Source organism: Heliangelus exortis, unplaced genomic scaffold (assembly GCF_036169615.1).
Source record: "Heliangelus exortis unplaced genomic scaffold, bHelExo1.hap1 Scaffold_76, whole genome shotgun sequence".
Lineage (NCBI taxonomy): Eukaryota > Metazoa > Chordata > Aves > Apodiformes > Trochilidae > Heliangelus > Heliangelus exortis.
The window spans coordinates 41801-60955 of record NW_027285992.1 but is presented as its reverse complement, the minus strand read 5'-3'; the positions used below and the strand labels follow the sequence as shown (position 1 = coordinate 60955).

At 51.3% G+C, this 19155-nt stretch overlaps 1 long non-coding RNA gene across 1 annotated transcript; it reads right to left on the bottom strand.

Annotated features, from left to right (window-relative positions):
* Positions 1 to 2764: 2764 nt before the first annotated feature.
* On the bottom strand, positions 2765 to 3315 carry LOC139790987 (uncharacterized). Its single transcript, XR_011723756.1, has 3 exons — positions 3246 to 3315; positions 2968 to 3171; positions 2765 to 2869 (listed from the first exon to the last, which is right to left on the bottom strand). It is a non-coding gene; the product is annotated as an uncharacterized lncRNA (long non-coding RNA).
* Between the last annotated feature and the right edge of the window lie 15840 nt (positions 3316 to 19155).

The window sequence follows — 19155 nt, the reverse complement described above, 5'->3', positions numbered from 1 at the left end:
AACTACATCCACCTGCCCTGTGACAGACTTTACCAAGCCTTGCTATGACATTCAGCTACCCACCTGCTTTGCTTTTTGTTCCACGTCCTGGACTTCTGCATCTGTAAGAAATAAATCAAACTAATCTCAGGGATTCTAATAAATATTGAAAGCACCTCCCCACCAACACCAAACACTGACTAACCTTCAGGTGCCATCTTTCTCGCCTCCTCCAGCCTTTTTCTGCTCGTCTTTGTCACACGGCATCTGAAAAACGGTATTATGCAAGTCACTGAAATGCTGCTCAACAGCTGGAATATTCCCTTAGGGCTCTTCCGACAAACCCTGACCCTACAACGCCAGGCAGGGCAGCTCCAACCCAAACACAAACTCAAGACACAACCCTGCAAACCACGAGACTATGTCAAGAGACCACCAAGCAAGAAGCGTATCTCCGGCATCCAAGACTGCTTGGCAAGAAGACCTACGGCGATGTGACTGCGAAGCTAGGAGATGAAGCGATGGATGCCAAAAAACATGGACTTCAAGACCTGAGGACACAAGGACGTGTGGATCGATTCCCGCTCTGGGAAAATCTAAGACCAGAGATGCTGATGCAGGTGGCAATGATGTTTCAGAAGATGACCATCAAGAAACTTCCAAGATGAAAGACCAATATATGGTTTACATCTGTCACACAAGAAAAAGATGCTGCTGACCAGGAAATGCTTTCCAGGGATGATGCCCAAGACGGAGGACTTGTTCTGTGAGGACATACAGAAGACCATCAAGGCCTGAGGAAGCGCCGAGACGAAGACGGACAACACAAAACGCACAACCCCAGACACCAAGGCTGGAGCTGCCCTGCCCACACTAGCATCGTGCAGGAAACTAACTCGCTCCGCTTATCCACGCAAAGGAGGCTACTCCCAGACAGCCCTCTCCCAGAAAGCAAACTTCAAAATCCCTCCAGCAACTCCCAACCTCAACCGCCCAACAATTCAGTCCCTCGACTTATCTTTCCGAGAGCTGGGGTTCGGAATCTATGTCCAGCAGCAAACACCACTCCGTGACAGGCACGTTCCTTCAGTACACACATTCCTGTTCACCATCTGCAATCAGAAAAAAAAAAAAAAAAAAGGAAAAAATCAGAATCCATGTCACCAGTTAGGACCGCTTCAGCCATCTCCAAACACTTACACTACAAAAAAGAGGCCTCAGAAGAGTCCCACAGCATTCTTCTCGCCTTCTTGATCCAGAGTTCAATCCTGTCTACACCACTGCTTTGGGCACCTAAAAAGAACAAGAGAGAGTTACTGTTGTGATGATTGATCATCACGAGCTCCATGAACCCCCCTGTACCACCTCACCTTTAAGGGTCATCTGTTCTCAACAGTAGGAGGCACACCGCCTGCAAAAATAGAGGAAACATTTAACCGAGTTGATATAAAACACGTGAACAACTCTGCACACAGCCATCTCACCTTCTCCAACTGTTCCTCAAGACATGGCTTTGTCACTCCAGCACTGTGTGTGACACCTGCAAAAGTCAAGGCAAAAGGCACACGCTGAGCTATTGCCTACAACTACACCCAGGCCACTGTGACATCTATCTCCTGCTCCATTACCTTTGCCCCTCGCCCATCTGTCTGCCGTCTCTTTGGGGTACCACGATGAGGTTAGGAGGGCACCTGAAAAACAAAAAAAAAAAACCCACAAAACAACAAGGGATGCTCATGACCAACCAATAATACAACACCTGAGAATAACTGCTCCTCCAGCCCACCGGCCATCGCTCACCTTGCCACAGCCACCTCTGGTGTCCGTACCCCGCTTCGCTCGCTGCTTCCACCTTCAAAATGACAACAAACCATAATGTGGTCAGGTAGCCAAGGGAGGCAGCTTGCCACCAACTGCACACCCTGACTAACCTTCAGCTGGTTCCCTTGTCTCCTCCTCCATCCGTTTCTTGCTCATCCTTGACTTGCGGGATCTGAAAAACAGGATTACGCAAGTTACCGCACCGCCGCTCAACACCGAGTCGGTCAGGTTGCGGTGCTTCTGTGGTCCCTGATCCTACACGGCAGGCAGGGCAGCTCCAAGCCAAACACTCACAGGCACAGACTGACCCGAGACACAGCCACGTGAGTCACAAGACTTGAGCTCAAGATAAAACTCGCAGCAAGAAGAGGGACTCTGGAATCCAAGACTTTTGGGCAATAAGACCTACGGCGATGCGTCTGCAAAGCGAGGGAACGAAGCGACGGATGCCCGAGAAGCCGCCTTCAAGACCTGAGGATGCAAGGATGTGGGGAATAAGTCCCCCTCAGGGAAACTGGGTGGACAGAGATCAGATGACAACGCAATTGAGAACGACATTGCGGAAGACGACCATCAAGAAACTTCCAAGTCAAGAGACCGATCTGCAATTTAAACTCATTGTGCAGAATAACATGCTGCTGATCAGTACCGTGCTGATCAGGAAAGGCTTTGCAGGGATAATGCCCAAGATGCGAGACTTGCTCTGTGAGGACACGCAGAAGACCATCAAGACCGGAGGAAGCTCTAAGACAAAGACAGACAACACAAAACACACAACCCCACACACCGAAGCTGGAGCTGCCCTGCCCACGCTGGAATCACACTGGAAAGTAACCTGTTCCTTCACCCACCCAAAGGGGGCTGCTCCCAGACAACCCTCTCCCCTACACTAACTTCAAAACACCACCTGCAGTTCCCAGCCTCGACTCCTCTGCTCAGCCCCTCCCCACCCGCCCCTGGGCGCTCAACTTATCTTCAAGAGCGACAGCAGCACAAAGCCATGGTCGGTAACGAAAACCACATTGTTTGACTGGGATGTGCTTCCAGTCGCACGGTTCCTCTTCATCCCCTAGACGTAAAAAAGGAAAAAAACACAACCCACAGATCGCAAACAGCGCTGGCACAAGTCCCACCTAAGCCAACGCACGCTACTTCTGCTGCACTCACCTCCTCGAGGGAGCCCCATGGTATACCACGCACCTTCTCCTTCCAGAGTTGAACGCTATCGCCACCATTGATTGGGGCACCTGAAACACCAAGAGAAAGAGTTCCTGTTCTGCTGATCAGAAGTCACCAGCCCCATGAACCCCTCGCTACCAACTCAACTCAACTTCAACGCTCATCCGGTTCCAAAGGTGGCACGCACAGCGCCTGCAAAAACAAAAGGAAACGTTTAAGTGACTTGATGTAAAATACATGGCTGACCCAGCCCACCACCAGCTCACCTTCTCCAACCCCTCCTAAATGTGTGTCTTTGTCCCTCCAAGGATGGTTGTGGCACCTGCAAAAGTCAAAGCAAAAGGAACATGCTGAGGTAGTGCCTCAGCCTCTCACCCATCTGCCTGCCATCCTCATGGGGTGCCAAAAGTAGGTTTGGAGGACACCTGGAAAACACAAAAAACAGGGGATGCCAATGCCTTCAACGAAAATAAAACACCCGAGAAATAACTGCTCCTCCAGCACACCAGCCTTTGCTCACCTTGCCAGAGCCACCTCCGGAACAGATATTCTGCTTCCTTGGCTGCTCTCACCTTCAAAAGGACAAACAAACCATAATGTGGCCAGGTAGCCAGGAGTGGGACCTTCACTCCAACACCGACTAACCTTTGGACGGCGCTCTTCTCTCCTCCCGCTCTTTCGTGTACATCCTTGTCACACGGGATCTGAAAAACAGTGATACACAAGTCACTGGAACACTGCCCAACAGCTGAACTATTCAGTTATGGCTCTTCCAGCAAACTCCGGGAAGGGCAGCTCCAAGCCAAACACTCAGACCAGTTCGAGACACAGCCCTCCAAATTACGAGACTCGATCTCAAGAGAACACCAAGCAAAAAGAATATCTCTGGGATCCAAGACTGTTGGGCAAGAAGACCTACGGCAATGCAACTGCAAAACGAGAGGCTGAATCAAGGGACGCCGAAGAACCCGTGCTTCAAGACCTGATGACACGAGGATGCGGGGAACAAAGTCCCACTCTGGGAAAGTCCACGACCAGAGATGATGCTGATGCAGGTGGCGATGATGTTTCAGAAGATGACCATCAGGAAGCTTCCCAGATGAAAGACCTATCTACACTTCAAACTTGTCACACAAGAAGAAGATGCTGCTGACTAGGACTGTGCTGATGAGTAAAGGCCTTGCAGGGATGAGGGTCAAGATGTGGGACTTGCTCTGAGAGGACATCAAGGCCTGAGAAAGCTTTAAGACAAAGACATACAACACAAACTACACACCACCACACACCAAGGCTGGAGCTGCCCTGCCCACACTGGCATCACATCAGAAATTAACCCACTTCCTTCACCTGACCAAAGGAGCCTGCTCCCAGACTGCCCTCTCCCCTACACTAACTTCAAAACCCCTTCCACAACTCCCACAAGCCTTGACCCCTCTACACCACTGGTCCCTCAACTTATCTTTCAGAGGACTGGCTCTCCAAAGTCGTGGTTAGCCAGGAAAATAGACAGGAGCAGCCCAGAATAATCCTCAACTTGCAAGGTTCCCCTTTGCCACCTGCATCAAAAAAAAAAAAAAAAAGTCACACCACAACACCAAAACAAGCAAACAAAAAAAACTCCACACACATAACCACAACACCAAAACACCTACCAGAATATTCAGCAATAAGTCCAACATCAGCCAGCCCCATTCCCTTCCAAATGTCCCAGCTACGCAGAAGAGCCCTGCGGGGTCCCACTCGCCCACGCTTTCCAGAGCTGGACGCTGTAGGCATCGTCATTCAGGGAACCTAAAAGGCACAAAACTATTGTTCTGCTTGAGAGAAGACACTAGCTCCACTACCACCTGCACTACCACCTCACCTCCAATGCACATTCAATTCCTGGAACTTGCTAGCATCATGCCAGGGAGGGACAGGCTCCCATCAACTACCCAAAGGGCACCGCTTCTGGACAGCCCGCTCCCCTACAGTAACTTTAAAACCCGAGCCGGCGATTCCTAACCTTGACCCCTCCACGCAGACCCTCCCCAACCATCCTCCCTTTCTCTTACCTTTCAAACGGCTGGGGCTCTGAAGCGCTGGACAGAAAAGTAACCCACATTGGCTGATGGGAATCTTCCCAAAACCACCAAGTTCCTCCTCAGCATCTGCAACAACAAACGGCAGTGCCACCAGAAATAGGACATCAGCTAAATACCAACCCCTTCCACAAGCTCCTCATAACCCCCAACTTGCCCTGCTCACCTTCCCCTTCCACACGTTATGGCCACCATCACTTCTGGCACCTGAAATTGCAGGAGACACAAAATTACTGTTCTGCTTTTTACCATCTCCTCATTACCATCCCGCCTTCGCTACAGCACTCTTCCCCCCTGACTGACACCTCCAAAGGTGGCACGTGCAGCACCTGCAAAAACAAAGGGAAACTCTTAACTGAGTCGACGTAAAAATCTCGGGATGAGCCAGCCCGCAACCATATCACCTTCTCTGACCGCTCCTCAATGCGTGGTTTTCTGTGGCACCTGCAAAAGTCAAAGCAAAAGCCACATGCTGAGATATTGCCCCAATCAACAGCAGCCACACCAGCCTTTGCTCAGAAAACTTCAACATCCCGTCTGCAACAACTCCCAACCTCAGCACTTCAGTTCAGTCCCTCAACTTATCTTCCTGAGGGATGGTGGTTTTGGATCTATGTCCAGCAAAACACCACGCTGTCTGACAGGCATGTTCCTCTTCATCACCTGCAAACACTAAAAGAGGAAAATCAGAAACAGTGTCACCAATAAGGTGCACTTCAGCCATCAACAACCACTTATACTACACCCACCACCTCAAAAGAGCCCCACCCAGTTCCACTCACCTCCCTGATCCAGAGTTGAATGCTGTGTCAAAGCAGTTGAATGTCCACTGCTTTGGACACCTGGAAGACCAAGAGAAAGAGTTACTGTTTTGCTGATCAGCAGCCACCAGCTCCACGAACCCACTCTCTACCACCCCAGCTCACCTTCAGTGCTCAGCCGGTTCCAAAGGTGGCACGCACAGCACCTGAAACATAAGGGAAACAGAGTTGATGTTAATACATGGCTGACCCAGCCCACAGCCATCTCACCTTCTCCGACTGCTCCTCAAGACATGGCTTTGTCACTCCAGCACTGTGTGTGACACCTGCAAAAGTCAAAGCAAAAGGCACACGCCGAGATATTGTCCCCAACAACAAGCAGCCCACTGTGATGTCCATCTCCTGCTTCTTTACCTCGGCCTCTCACCCATCTGCCTGCCATCTCTTTGGGGTGCCAAAACAAGGTTAGGAGTGCACCTGAAAAAAACCACAAACAACAAGGGATGTTCATGACCAACCAATAATACAACACCTGAGAATAACTGCTCCTCCAGCCCACCAGCCTTTGCTCACCTTGCCACAGCCACCTCCGGTGCCCGTATCTCGCTTCGCTCGCCGCTTCCGCCTTCAAAATGACAACAAACCATAATGCGGTCGAGCACCCAAAGGAGGCACCTTCCCACCAACCCCACACCCTGACCAACCTTCAGATGGCGGCCTCCTCTCCTCCTCCATCTGTTTCTTGATGGTCATTGACACGTGGGATCTGAAAAACAGGATTATGTAAGTCACTGGGAAGCTGCTCAGCAGCGAGTCGGTCAGGTTGTGTCGCTTTCCATGGCCCCTGAACCTACCCAGCGGGCAGGGCAGCTCCAAGCCAAACACTCACAGGCACAGACTGACCCGAGACACAGCCACGTGAGTCACAAAACTTGACCTCGAGATAAAACTCGCAGCAAGAACAGGGACTCTGGAATCCAAGACTTTTGGGCAATAAGACCTACAGCGATGCGTCTGCAAAGCGAGGGAACGAAGCGACGGATGCCCGAGATGCCGCCTTCAAGACCTGAGGATGCAAGGATGTGGGGAATGAGTCCCCCTCAGGGAAACTGGGTGGACAGAGATCAGATGACAATGCAATTGAGAACGACATTGCGGAAGACAACCATCAAGAAACTTCCAAGTCAAGAGACCGATCTGCAATTTAAACTCATTGTGCAGAATAACACGCTGCTGATCAGTACCATGCTGATCAGGAAAGGCTTTGCAGGGATAATGCCCAAGATGCGAGACTTGCTCTGTGAGGACACACAGAAGACCATCAAGACTGGAGGAAGCTCTAAGACAAAGACAAACAACACAAGATACACAACCCCACACACCAAGGCTAGAGCTGCCCTACCCACCCTAGCATTGTGCTGGAAACTAACATGCTCTGTTCACCCACTCAAAGGGGGCTAATTGTAGACAGCCCTCTCCCAGATGCCATCTTCAAAATCCCTCCTGCAACTCCAAGCCTCAGCCCCTCTGCAACCAAGTTCCTGTACGTAACTTTCAGAGGGCTGTGGATCTAAATTTATGTGCAGCAACGAAACCACGCTGTCTGACTAGCACGTTCCTGCAGTTTTAAGGTTCCTCTTCAACAACTGCATTAAAAAAAAAAAAAAAAAAAAAAAAAAAAAAAAAAAGTAATAAGTAGAAAAAAAAAACTAACAAGTAGAAAAAAAAAAAATTGCATGCAAGCATACTCTTGCTATAAAAAGCTCTAACTTACCGTGGTTTTAAAGTTCTTACCTTAAAGAGTCTTCTCAAACAGCCCAGACACCTCCACAGCTGCAGTCAGCTCCAGGAGTAGGAGAGCTCTGACCTCAGAGAAGCCCAAGAGCTGACTGAAGCCCCTAGCCAAAGGCTGTGGCTTATATACCACAGGCACCACCCACAGCTTTTCCCACAATCCCCTGGGAAAGAGGAGGTGGCAATTACCACAAGGTATAAAAGCAGCCAGAGGAGAAGCAGTCAGTTTTCTCCTCTTTCTTCAGTTTGCGGGACAAGCAGAGAGACTCCATGATGCCGGCTGAGGAATTTTGGGTTTTTTCTCTCTCCTTGTTACTTCAGCAACATGACCAGGTAAGAATTCAACCCAAAGGGAACCTTAACAGAGTAAGGTTCGGACAGAAAAGAGGAAAGAACAAGTGGGGTGGGTCACAGATACGGACTCACAAAGTCTCCTGAAAGACTCAGAGGGATGAGAGCTCTGCAACAAAGCTAAAAGTGCGCTAAAGGCAAGCTGGAAGGCAGTATTCTGTTAGAGGGGTCATTTTTGGATCGAAGACACTGAAGAAAGCTGAGGGGCACAAGCAGCAGTCTGGAGGGGATTTTAATAGAATACAGGCGACCCTGGGATGTTGGGAACCGAATGACAGAGGGCGTCAGAAGAGCTTCTCGTGGAGCGAAAAAGGAGTAAAATGCACAACGGAGCCGGAAGGTGGCTGTGGGACGCCGACAGGGGGTGTGACGTTGGCCTCCGGAGGTGTGGTGGTGAGAGAAGGGTGCTGTGAGAGAGGTAAAAGGCGGCTGTGGGACACGAGGAAAAACCGTACGTGTCCAGTTGATGTACGGATGTCCTTGGGGGCTGAGGGACTGAACAGATGTCTAAGATCACAACAAATGAAGGAAGGGTTCTGGGGTGCAAAGAGAGCCTGAAGAAGGATTCTGTCTCCGTAAGAGAGCTAAAAAGAGCACCACAGAGATCGAAGGGTGTGGGGCGGCGTGAGGATGGTCTCGAAAGGAGCGGTGCCCTGAATGAGAGGGCTCTGACGGGCAATAATGTTGAAGAAGAGTCCGGGAAGACCCTCTGGCAGAGTCTTGAGGGGGAGACCGGACCCCCGTCCCTTTCTGAACGCTTCCTCGGAGAGGACCCTGGGTGTGGCTGGATGTGGTCTTTGCCCCTGGCAGTAAAGCGGAGTTGATACTCTCCCTCTGCCCCGGAGTTGGTGTATTTTGTCCTGCCTTTTAATACCTCGCTACCTGCCGCATGATGTGCACCCGTTCCGTTGTATAAAGGGTTTCTTTAAAATGCATCTTACCCCAGGGTGATTGGTCTCTTGGCTCTTCTGCATGTGCCTTTGATTTCACTGGTTGTTTCATCTGAACCTGAAGTTCTGACAGTTTGCTGCCATCCCCAAATAAATTGATCCGTTTGCTTCCTGGTCTCCATATGGAACTCTAATTCCTGAAATTCAGCTTTCATTTTGCCGTCTCCGTGTCCTGTGGACTTATCTGGCTCTCGAGGGGGGAGGGGCTTGCTGCGCTGCTTTTCTATTAGTCTGTCCTTGGTGTTTCACATGGCATCGGTTTCACTAGATTTCAAGGACAGTTGAGACTGTCCTGAGGTCTATATAGGTCTGCTACTTAATATGATACTTTGCCAGATGGGCGGGGTCAGCGCAAAAGACACAGGCACCCAAATAAAGAAGTTAGTTTATATTTACTGATGTATTAAATTATAAGAGAACAAGTGAAGAAACAAACAACAAAACTGAAGTGCGATAGCAAAGCCAAAGCAAAACACACCAGCTCATGTAATTGTAACTATACAGACGCAGCGATAAAGAGTAAGAAAGATGTGTCACCGATTGCTGTAATGATTCGACTTTCCCTGGATCTGCGGTTGCTGGGGAGCCCTGGTTGTTACGAGGACACGGAGAACCCTTCCCAGCAGTTGGAAAATCCTACACGGTGCGTCCTTTTGTAGGTGAGGATGCCAGAAAGGGTCCAGTTTTTCGAGTATCCCGTTGCCGCTAGTCTGAAGGACTTGAGCTTTTCTTAACGTGAAAACGTCCGGTCTTACGCCCCGTAACGACCGAAACCGGGGCCTGGCTGGGGCTCAAGTCGCAGATCGTAGGGCTGCCTAAACTATCTCCCCTAGACATGTTACTGGTGGTTACCTAAAATATCTGCCCGGGCAGTTCGGTATATTGGCTGCTTTTGCACTCTCTCGTGGTTTGAAAAAAATTTCTCAGAATGGGGAGGGTAAGCTACTGCTTTCACAAACCTTTTTCCTCCTACATACTTAGCTGATCTCCCAGTAAACCAAATGTGCTCCGTCTCAGGATGAGTTAATAGATCCAAGTTTTTTCCAAACCTCATTAAAGATTCATTTTTGAGTGCAAAATCAGGGTTTACTTCTTGATTATTCATGGGGGGCAGTGGCTAGCTGCTAGTGGAAGGCAGCCACACCATAGCCTCCCGCTTTGACTCTATCTTGAATATATTTGACCCATTGCATGATAGGAATTATGGCAGACAGAGCCACTTTATATCCTACTGTGAGTTGTTCTAGTTCTAGCGCAGCCCAAAAATGTGCCGCAACAGTCACTCTTTGCATGTGTTTGGCAGTCTCGAGCGTTCGGATTTTGGGGCCCTTTGAGCAATATTGGAGAATGGCTGCCGAGGGCTGGTAGATTCGAGGTTTGTGCTCAAAGGCAAAGCCGTAGGCCGATCGTTGGTGGTGCTGTGGGTGGGGTACCATGTGAGGGTTAGGGCCAGCCCAAGTTTTCAGTGGTCACTCTTTGCATGTGTTTTGCAGTCTCAGTCGTTCGGATTTTGGGGCCCTTTGAGCAATATTGGAGAATGGCTGCCGAGGGCTGGTAGATGCGAGGTTTGTGGCCAAAGGCAAAGCCATAGGCCGATCGTTGGTGGTGCTGTGGGTGGGGTACCATGTGAGGGTTAGGGCCAGCCCAGGTTTTCAGTGGTCACTCTTTGCATGTGTTTTGCAGTCTCAGTCGTTCAGATTTTGGGGCCCTTTGAACAATATTGGAGAATGGCTGCCGAGGGCTGGTAGATTCGAGGTTTGTGGTCAAACGCAAAGCCGTAGGCCGATGGTTGGTGGTGCTGTGGGTGGGGTACCATGTGAGGGTTAGGGCCAGCCAAAGTTTTCAGTGGTCACTCTTTGCATGTGTTTTGCAGTCTCAGTCGTTCGGATTTTGGGGCCCTTTGAGCAATATTGGAGAATGGCTGCCAAGGGCCGGTAGATTCGAGGTTTGTGGTCAAAGGCAAAGCCGTAGGCCGATGGTTGGTGGTGCTGTGGGTGGGGTACCATGTGAGGGTTAGGGCCAGCCCAAGTTTTCAGTGGTCACTTTTTGCATGTGTTTTGCAGTCTCAGTCGTTTGGATTTTGGGGCCCTTTGAGCAATATTGGAGAATGGCTGCCGAAGGCTGGTAGATTCGAGGTTTGTGGTCAAAGGCAAAGCCGTAGGCCGATCGTTGGTGGTGCTGTGGGTGGGGTACCATGTGAGCGTTAGGGCCAGCCAAAGTTTTCAGTGGTCACTCTTTGCACGAGTTTTGCAGTCTCAGTCGTTCGGATTTTGGGGCCCTTTGAGCAATATTGGAGAATGGCTGCCGAGGGCTGATAGATTCGAGGTTTGTGGGCAAAGGCAGAGCCGTAGACCCATGGTTGGTGGTGCTGTGGGTGGGGTACCATGTGAGGGTTAGGGCCAGCCCAAGTTTTCAGTGGTCACTCTTTGCATGTGTTTTGCAGTCTCAGTCGTTCGGATTTTGGGGCCCCACTGAGCAATATTGGAGAATGGCTGCCGAGGGCCGGTAGATTCGAGGTTTGTGGTCAAACGCAAAGCCGTAGACCCATGGTTGGTGGTGCTGTGGGTGGGGTACCATGTGAGGGTTAGGGCCAGCCAAAGTTTTCAGTGGTCACTTTTTGATTGTGTTTTGCAGTCTCAGTCATTCGGATTTTGGGGCCCTTTGAGCAATATTGGAGAATGGCTGCCGAGGGCTGGTAGATTCGAGGTTTGTGGTCAAAGGCAAAGCCGTAGGCCGATGGTTGGTGGTGCTGTGGGTGGGGTACCATTTGAGGGTTAGGGCCAGCCAAAGTTTTCAGTGGTCACTCTTTGCATGTGTTTTGCAGTCTCAGTCGTTCGGATTTTGGGGCTCTTTGAGCAATATTGGAGAATGGCTGCCGAGGGCTGGTAGATTCGAGGTTTGTGGTCAAACGCAAAGCCGTAGACCCATGGTTGGTGGTGCTGTGGGTGGGGTACCATGTGAGGGTTAGGGCCAGCCAAAGTTTTCATTGGTCACTCTTTGCACGTGTTTTGTAGTCTCAGTCGTTCGGATTTTGGGGCCCTTTGAGCAATATTGGAGAATGGCTGCCGAGGGCTGGTAGATTCGAGGTTTGTGGTCAAACGCAAAGCCGTAGGCCGATCGTTGGTGGTGCTGTGGGTGGGGTACCATGTGAGGGTTAGGGCCAGCCAAAGTTTTCAGTGGTCACTCTTTGCATGTGTTTTGCAGTCTCAGTCGTTCGGATTTTGGGGCCCTTTGAGCAATATTGGAGAATGGCTGCCGAGGGCTGGTAGAGTTGAGGTTTGTGGTCAAACGCAAAGCCGTAGGCCGATGGTTGGTGGTGCTGTGGGTGGGGTACCATGTGAGGCTTAGGGCCAGCCCAAGTTTTCAGTGGTCACTCTTTGCATGTGTTTTGCAGTCTCAGTCGTTCGGATTTTGGGGCCCTTTGAGCAATATTGGAGAATGGCTGCCGAGGGCTGGTAGATTCGAGGTTTGTGGTCAAACGCAGAGCCGTAGACCCATGGTTGGTGGTGCTGTGGGTGGGGTACCATGTGAGGGTTAGGGCCAGCCAAAGTTTTCAGTGGTCACTTTTTGATTGTGTTTTGCAGTCTCAGTCATTCGGATTTTGGGGCCCTTTGAGCAATATTGGAGAATGGCTGCCGAGGGCTGGTAGATTCGAGGTTTGTGGTCAAAGGCAAAGCCGTAGGCCGATCGTTGGTGGTGCTGTGGGTGGGGTACCATTTGAGGGTTAGGGCCAGCCAAAGTTTTCAGTGGTCACTCTTTGCATGTGTTTTGCAGTCTCAGTCGTTCGGATTTTGGGGCCCCACAGAGCAATATTGGAGAATGGCTGCCGAGGGCTGGTAGATTCGAGGTTTGTGGTCAAACGCAAAGCCGTAGACCCATGGTTGGTGGTGCTGTGGGTGGGGTACCATGTGAGGGTTAGGGCCAGCCAAAGTTTTCATTGGTCACTCTTTGCACGTGTTTTGTAGTCTCAGTCGTTCGGATTTTGGGGCCCTTTGAGCAATATTGGAGAATGGCTGCCGAGGGCCGGTAGATTCGAGGTTTGTGGTCAAAGGCAAAGCCGTAGGCCGATCGTTGGTGGTGCTGTGGGTGGGGTACCATGTGAGGGTTAGGGCCAGCCAAAGTTTTCAGTGGTCACTCTTTGCATGTGTTTTGCAGTCTCAGTCGTTCGGATTTTGGGGCCCTTTGAGCAATATTGGAGAATGGCTGCCGAGGGCTGGTAGATTTGAGGTTTGTGGTCAAACGCAAAGCCGTAGGCCGATGGTTGGTGGTGCTGTGGGTGGGGTACCATGTGAGGGTTAGGGCCAGCCCAAGTTTTCAGTGGTCACTCTTTGCATGTGTTTTGCAGTCTCAGTCGTTCGGATTTTGGGGCCCTTTGAGCAATATTGGAGAATGGCTGCCGAGGGCTGGTAGATTCGAGGTTTGTGGTCAAACGCAGAGCCGTAGACCCATGGTTGGTGGTGCTGTGGGTGGGGTACCATGTGAGGGTTAGGGCCAGCCCAAGTTTTCAGTGGTCACTCTTTGCATGTGTTTTGCAGTCTCAGTCGTTCGGATTTTGGGGCCCTTTGAGCAATATTGGAGAATGGCTGCCGAGGGCTGGTAGATTCGAGGTTTGTGGTCAAACGCAGAGCCGTAGACCCATGGTTGGTGGTGCTGTGGGTGGGGTACCATGTGAGGGTTAGGGCCAGCCCAAGTTTTCAGTGGTCACTCTTTGCATGTGTTTTGCAGTCTCAGTCGTTCGGATTTTGGGGCCCTTTGAGCAATATTGGAGAATGGCTGCCGAGGGCCGGTAGATTCGAGGTTTGTGGTCAAAGGCAAAGCCGTAGGCCGATCGTTGGTGGTGCTGTGGGTGGGGTACCATGTGAGGGTTAGGGCCAGCCAAAGTTTTCAGTGGTCACTCTTTGCATGTGTTTTGCAGTCTCAGTCGTTCGGATTTTGGGGCCCTTTGAGCAATATTGGAGAATGGCTGCTGAGGGCTGGTAGATTCGAGGTTTGTGGTCAAAGGCAAAGCCGTAGGCCGATCGTTGGTGGTGCTGTGGGTGGGGTACCATGTGAGGGTTAGGGCCAGCCAAAGTTTTCAGTGGTCACTCTTTGCATGTGTTTTGCAGTCTCAGTCGTTCGGATTTTGGGGCCCTTTGAGCAATATTGGAGAATGGCTGCCGAGGGCCGGTAGATTCGAGGTTTGTGGTCAAAGGCAAAGCCGTAGGCCGATCGTTGGTGGTGCTGTGGGTGGGGTACCATGTGAGGGTTAGGGCCAGCCAAAGTTTTCAGTGGTCACTCTTTGCATGTGTTTTGCAGTCTCAGTCGTTCGGATTTTGGGGCCCTTTGAGCAATATTGGAGAATGGCTGCCGAGGGCTGGTAGATTCGAGGTTTGTGGTCAAACGCAAAGCCGTAGACCCATGGTTGGTGGTGCTGTGGGTGGGGTACCATGTGAGGGTTAGGGCCAGCCAAAGTTTTCAGTGGTCACTCTTTGCATGTGTTTTGCAGTCTCAGTCGTTCGGATTTTGGGGCCCTTTGAGCAATATTGGAGAATGGCTGCCGAGGGCTGGTAGATTCGAGGTTTGTGGTCAAAGGCAAAGCCGTAGGCCGATCGTTGGTGGTGCTGTGGGTGGGGTACCATGTGAGGGTTAGGGCCAGCCAAAGTTTTCAGTGGTCACTCTTTGCATGTGTTTTGCAGTCTCAGTCGTTCGGATTTTGGGGCCCTTTGAGCAATATTGGAGAATGGCTGCCGAGGGCCGGTATATTCGAGGTTTGTGGGCAAAGGCAAAGCCGTAGGCCGATCGTTGGTGGTGCTGTGGGTGGGGTACCATGTGAGGGTTAGGGCCAGCCAAAGTTTTCAGTGGTCACTCTTTGCATGTGTTTTGCAGTCTCAGTCGTTCGGATTTTGGGGCCCTTTGAGCAATATTGGAGAAGGGCTGCCGAGGGCCGGTAGATTCGAGGTTTGTGGTCAAAGGCAAAGCCGTAGGCCGATCGTTGGTGGTGCTGTGGGTGGGGTACCATGTGAGGGTTAGGGCCAGCCAAAGTTTTCAGTGGTCACTCTTTGCATGTGTTTTGCAGTCTCAGTCGTTCGGATTTTGGGGCCCTTTGAGCAATATTGGAGAATGGCTGCCGAGGGCCGGTAGATTCGAGGTTTGTGGTCAAAGGCAAAGCCGTAGGCCGATCGTTGGTGGTGCTGTGGGTGGGGTACCATGTGAGGGTTAGGGCCAGCCAAAGTTTTCAGTGGTCACTCTTTGCATGTGTTTTGCAGTCTCAGTCGTTTGGATTTTGGGGCCCTTTGAGCAATATTGGAGAATGGCTGCCGAGGGCCGGTAGATTCGAGGTTTGTGGTCAAAGGCAAAGCCGTAGGCCGATCGTTGGTGGTGCTGTGGGTGGGGTACCATGTGAGGGTTAGGGCCAGCCAAAGTTTTCAGTGGTCACTCTTTGCATGTGTTTTGCAGTCTCAGTCGTTCGGATTTTGGGGCCCTTTGAGCAATATTGGAGAATGGCTGCCGAGGGCCGGTAGATTTGAGGTTTGTGGTCAAAGGCAAAGCCGTAGGCCGATCGTTGGTGGTGCTGTGGGTGGGGTACCATGTGAGGGTTAGGGCCAGCCAAAGTTTTCAGTGGTCACTCTTTGCATGTGTTTTGCAGTCTCAGTCGTTCGGATTTTGGGGCCCTTTGAGCAATATTGGAGAACGGCTGCCGAGGGCCGGTAGATTGGAGGTTTGTGGTCAAAGGCAAAGCCGTAGGCCGATCGTTGGTGGTGCTGTGGGTGGGGTACCATGTGAGGGTTAGGGCCAGCCAAAGTTTTCAGTGGTCACTCTTTGCATGTGTTTTGCAGTCTCAGTCGTTCGGATTTTGGGGCCGTTTGAGCAATATTGGAGAATGGCTGCCGAGGGCCGGTAGATTCGAGGTTTGTGGTCAAAGGCAAAGCCGTAGGCTGATCGTTGGTGGTGCTGTGGGTGGGGTACCATGTGAGGGTTAGGGCCAGCCAAAGTTTTCAGTGGTCACTCTTTGCGTGTGTTTTGCAGTCTCAGTCGTTCGGATTTTGGGGCCCTTTGAGCAATATTGGAGAATGGCTGCTGAGGGCTGGTAGATTCGAGGTTTGTGGTCAAACGCAAAGCCGTAGACCCATGGTTTGTGGTGCTGTGGGTGGGGTACCATGTGAGGGTTAGGGCCAGCCAAAGTTTTCAGTGGTCACTCTTTGCATGTGTTTTGCAGTCTCAGTCGTTTGGATTTTGGGGCCCTTTGAGCAATATTGGAGAATGGCTGCCGAGAGCCGGTAGATTCGAGGTTTGTGGTCAAAGGCAAAGCCGTAGGCCGATCGTTGGTGGTGCTGTGGGTGGGGTACCATGTGAGGGTTAGGGCCAGCCAAAGTTTTCAGTGGTCACTCTTTGCATGTGTTTTGCAGTCTCAGTCGTTCGGATTTTGGGGCCCTTTGAGCAATATTGGAGAATGGCTGCCGAGGGCTGGTAGATTCGAGGTTTGTGGTCAAACGCAAAGCCGTAGACCCATGGTTGGTGGTGCTGTGGGTGGGGTACCATGTGAGGGTTAGGGCCAGCCAAAGTTTTCAGTGGTCACTTTTTGATTGTGTTTTGCAGTCTCAGTCATTCGGATTTTGGGGCCCTTTGAGCAATATTGGAGAATGGCTGCCGAGGGCTGGTAGATTCGAGGTTTGTGGTCAAAGGCAAAGCCGTAGGCCGATGGTTGGTGGTGCTGTGGGTGGGGTACCATTTGAGGGTTAGGGCCAGCCAAAGTTTTCAGTGGTCACTCTTTGCATGTGTTTTGCAGTCTCAGTCGTTCGGATTTTGGGGCTCTTTGAGCAATATTGGAGAATGGCTGCCGAGGGCTGGTAGATTCGAGGTTTGTGGTCAAACGCAAAGCCGTAGACCCATGGTTGGTGGTGCTGTGGGTGGGGTACCATGTGAGGGTTAGGGCCAGCCAAAGTTTTCATTGGTCACTCTTTGCACGTGTTTTGTAGTCTCAGTCGTTCGGATTTTGGGGCCCTTTGAGCAATATTGGAGAATGGCTGCCGAGGGCTGGTAGATTCGAGGTTTGTGGTCAAACGCAAAGCCGTAGGCCGATCGTTGGTGGTGCTGTGGGTGGGGTACCATGTGAGGGTTAGGGCCAGCCAAAGTTTTCAGTGGTCACTCTTTGCATGTGTTTTGCAGTCTCAGTCGTTCGGATTTTGGGGCCCTTTGAGCAATATTGGAGAATGGCTGCCGAGGGCTGGTAGATTTGAGGTTTGTGGTCAAACGCAAAGCCGTAGGCCGATGGTTGGTGGTGCTGTGGGTGGGGTACCATGTGAGGGTTAGGGCCAGCCCAAGTTTTCAGTGGTCACTCTTTGCATGTGTTTTGCAGTCTCAGTCGTTCGGATTTTGGGGCCCTTTGAGCAATATTGGAGAATGGCTGCCGAGGGCTGGTAGATTCGAGGTTTGTGGTCAAACGCAGAGCCGTAGACCCATGGTTGGTGGTGCTGTGGGTGGGGTACCATGTGAGGGTTAGGGCCAGCCCAAGTTTTCAGTGGTCACTCTTTGCATGTGTTTTGCAGTCTCAGTCGTTCGGATTTTGGGGCCCCACTGAGCAATATTGGAGAATGGCTGCCGAGGGCCGGTAGATTCGAGGTTTGTGGTCAAACGCAAAGCCGTAGACCCATGGTTGGTGGTGCTGTGGGTGGGGTACCATGTGAGGGTTAGGGCCAGCCAAAGTTTTCAGTGGTCACTTTTTGATTGTGTTTTGCAGTCTCAGTCATTCGGATTTTGGGGCCCTTTGAGCAATATTGGAGAATGGCTGCCGAGGGCTGGTAGATTCGAGGTTTGTGGTCAAAGGCAAAGCCGTAGGCCGATCGTTGGTGGTGCTGTGGGTGGGGTACCATTTGAGGGTTAGGGCCAGCCAAAGTTTTCAGTGGTCACTCTTTGCATGTGTTTTGCAGTCTCAGTCGTTCGGATTTTGGGGCCCCACAGAGCAATATTGGAGAATGGCTGCCGAGGGCTGGTAGATTCGAGGTTTGTGGTCAAACGCAAAGCCGTAGACCCATGGTTGGTGGTGCTGTGGGTGGGGTACCATGTGAGGGTTAGGGCCAGCCAAAGTTTTCATTGGTCACTCTTTGCACGTGTTTTGTAGTCTCAGTCGTTCGGATTTTGGGGCCCTTTGAGCAATATTGGAGAATGGCTGCCGAGGGCCGGTAGATTCGAGGTTTGTGGTCAAAGGCAAAGCCGTAGGCCGATCGTTGGTGGTGCTGTGGGTGGGGTACCATGTGAGGGTTAGGGCCAGCCAAAGTTTTCAGTGGTCACTCTTTGCATGTGTTTTGCAGTCTCAGTCGTTCGGATTTTGGGGCCCTTTGAGCAATATTGGAGAATGGCTGCCGAGGGCTGGTAGATTTGAGGTTTGTGGTCAAACGCAAAGCCGTAGGCCGATGGTTGGTGGTGCTGTGGGTGGGGTACCATGTGAGGGTTAGGGCCAGCCCAAGTTTTCAGTGGTCACTCTTTGCATGTGTTTTGCAGTCTCAGTCGTTCGGATTTTGGGGCCCTTTGAGCAATATTGGAGAATGGCTGCCGAGGGCTGGTAGATTCGAGGTTTGTGGTCAAACGCAGAGCCGTAGACCCATGGTTGGTGGTGCTGTGGGTGGGGTACCATGTGAGGGTTAGGGCCAGCCCAAGTTTTCAGTGGTCACTCTTTGCATGTGTTTTGCAGTCTCAGTCGTTCGGATTTTGGGGCCCTTTGAGCAATATTGGAGAATGGCTGCCGAGGGCTGGTAGATTCGAGGTTTGTGGTCAAACGCAGAGCCGTAGACCCATGGTTGGTGGTGCTGTGGGTGGGGTACCATGTGAGGGTTAGGGCCAGCCCAAGTTTTCAGTGGTCACTCTTTGCATGTGTTTTGCAGTCTCAGTCGTTCGGATTTTGGGGCCCTTTGAGCAATATTGGAGAATGGCTGCCGAGGGCCGGTAGATTCGAGGTTTGTGGTCAAAGGCAAAGCCGTAGGCCGATCGTTGGTGGTGCTGTGGGTGGGGTACCATGTGAGGGTTAGGGCCAGCCAAAGTTTTCAGTGGTCACTCTTTGCATGTGTTTTGCAGTCTCAGTCGTTCGGATTTTGGGGCCCTTTGAGCAATATTGGAGAATGGCTGCTGAGGGCTGGTAGATTCGAGGTTTGTGGTCAAACGCAAAGCCGTAGGCTGATCGTTGGTGGTGCTGTGGGTGGGGTACCATGTGAGGGTTAGGGCCAGCCAAAGTTTTCAGTGGTCACTCTTTGCATGTGTTTTGCAGTC